We start from the raw sequence: 2,620 nt of genomic DNA, 5'->3' as shown, positions 1-2,620 counted from the left end.
ATCATATAAACACTAGGTCCTGAACATGATGTATTACATGGTTGGGTCACTACCGAAAGCATGTATGGTCAGGTCAATAATAACATGCAGTGCATAATAAATAAACAAACAACATGTAACAGATCATATAGTGACCAACCGAATCAAAAGGAAAACACAATTCTTGCTATATGTTAGACACTTTATTATGCATATCAAAAGACATAAGTCAAAGTACCCGCCTCCGAAAAATAGAAAGGTCCGATCTGACTCCGAGATACTCGTCTCGCGTCAAAGTCCTGTGTTAAATCGCACAGTTTAGCTAATTTAATTATAAACAAATAGCTAAACTAATTTCTAATCCACTGACTAGTTAGGGTTAGTTTCATGAACCCCAATCACACAGTTATACAACTTATAAACCTAAATCACCCTATAACCAAATTAATTATGTATCAAGTCGTACCTAGAACATGTATCAAAAATGTGTCAACTAAATCCATAAACCAAATACTTACCTTACCGCTGCGGGATGGGGTTGCTGCCAAAAATCAAAAACACCCCACAATACACCAAACCTCACCAATCCGTGACCTAGATTAGAACCAAAGAAAAACATGAACTGAGATCTAGCCACAAACCTAATTCCACAGCTAGGTATGGCCCTTACCTTCCCAATTCTGCTAGGGCAGATCACAATGAAGACAGAACCACTGTGAAAAGCAAAAACTAGGGCACAACTCCTTGTCTTCGGCACTGTCAAACAGAGACACCAGAAGAGAAATTCCGGCCAGCGCTCAGGGACCCAACCTAGGGTTCGGATGCTCGATATTCGGCAGCTCCAGGTGTCCGCGAGAAGAGGAAGGGAGGCTCTATGAGTTGCAGCGGCGGCGCTAGAAACTCCACAGCAAGGGCTACGGCAGACGAGGCTTCAGCTGGACAGAGGAGAGAAGAATCAGCGTCACTTGAGTCGGGGCAGAGGTTAGGGCACCGGCGATTGGGGTCGGCGTCGGCTTCTGTGGTCGGCGTCGGGTGGCTAGGGCAGGCGGTCGGGCGGCGGTGCTAGGGCTGAGAATGCTGTCGTCGTGAGGGGCAGGGGATGAGGAAGAAGAGGAGAGAACCGCCGAGTAGCCGGCGGTTAGGGCTCCTTTTGGCGTCGGGTTCGGGAGTGAGGGAGAGGAGAGGCGTGCGGGGATGTTTCGGCGAGAAAGAAAACAGAATGAGAAGTAAGAAAAAGAGAAAAAAGAATTTAAAAAAAAAGAAAAGGAAAAATCAACTTTTCCTCATTTAAACGGGGTAACCTAAACAGGCTTTTCCGGGCCCCGTTTTTATCCCCGTTAACTCGTCCGTACGAGCTCCGAAAAATTCCCGAAAAATGTCCAAAAAAATTCTGAAAAATTCCTTTATTAATAATCGTCATTTTTCCGTTATTTTACAGATAACATGATTTAAAAGAGAGATTAAAAATTTAAATCTTTCCTTTTATAAGATTCTACAAAAGATTAAGAGAAGAGCTAAATCTCTTTCCTTATTTGTAGATTAAAAGGTTGATTTTAATTTTGGTAAAAACTTTCCTTTTAATCATGTTTATTATTTAAAAGAAAGTTTAAAAATTAAAAATTCTCTTTTATTAGTTTCTACAAAAGATTAAGAAAAGATTTGATATCTTTTCTTATTTGTAGATTAAAAGAGATTTTAATTTTTTAGAGATAACTTTCTTTTTATCCACATGTTAAAAGAAAGATTTTAATTTATAAAATTTCCTTTTTATTAACCAATCATGAAGGGAAAAATTATTGGAGAATTTTTTATAAATTTCCAGAAGCAAATAAGGAAGTTTTAATTTGTGTTTAAAATTTTATTTGCTTGGAGATTTTATGGTGTGGTCGGCCATTGTAAATTGAAAAGAAAATTTGTTTTTTAATTAAATAAATTTTCCTTTTCAATGGCAAAAGAATTAAGGAAGTTTTTATTAAATTTTCCTTATTTGCTAAGTCCAAGGATTATAAAAGAGGGGGTAGAGAAGGCTTCATGGGGAACAACCTCTATTTTTCTCTCCCTCTTTTCCTTGGTGTTGTGGTCGGCCATCCTCTCTCCATCTCTTCCTCTTTGTGGTGGCCGAAACCATCTCTTGCTTGGAGCTCTTGTGGTGGTCGGATACTACTTAGAGAAGAAGAAGAAGAAGGAGAGAAAGCTTTCATCCCTTGAAGTTTGGTTGATGTTTTTCTTCATCCTTGGTGAAGCTTTTGATTTGGCCGAACCTAGCAAGGAGGAGAAGAATGTGCTTTGGTGGTCCTCATCTTGGAAGATCGTTGCCCACACAACGTCCGAGGTTAGAAGAGGAATACGGTAGAAGATCAAGAGGTCTTTCTAGAAGGTATAACTAGTATTTTTCCTTTCCGCATCATACTAGTTATTTTTGGAAATAATACCAAATACAAGAGGCATACGATTCTAGTATTTCGAATTTGTTTTCGATGTTGTGTTCTTTTGTTTTTTCTTTTCCTTGTGATTTGATTGTTCTTTTCGGTTGACCTAAAGTTATTTAAGGGAATTAAATATTAACTTTCCTTAAAAGGCTTTGTCTAGTCGGTGGTGGTTGTTCCCATATCCAAGAAGGCCATGTGCCTCGCCACGTCAG

The 2,620-nt window shown here is 39.0% G+C and overlaps 1 long non-coding RNA gene across 1 annotated transcript; it reads right to left on the bottom strand.

Annotated features, from left to right (window-relative positions):
* Positions 1 to 223: 223 nt before the first annotated feature.
* LOC122040088 lies at positions 224 to 705 on the bottom strand. Its single transcript, XR_006128503.1, has 3 exons — positions 650 to 705; positions 498 to 573; positions 224 to 278 (listed from the first exon to the last, which is right to left on the bottom strand). It is a non-coding gene; the product is annotated as an uncharacterized LOC122040088 (long non-coding RNA).
* Between the last annotated feature and the right edge of the window lie 1,915 nt (positions 706 to 2,620).

Source organism: Zingiber officinale, chromosome 2A (genome assembly GCF_018446385.1).
Source record: "Zingiber officinale cultivar Zhangliang chromosome 2A, Zo_v1.1, whole genome shotgun sequence".
In the NCBI taxonomy this organism is placed as follows: domain Eukaryota; kingdom Viridiplantae; phylum Streptophyta; class Magnoliopsida; order Zingiberales; family Zingiberaceae; genus Zingiber; species Zingiber officinale.
This window is presented reverse-complemented; position numbering and strand designations above follow the sequence as displayed.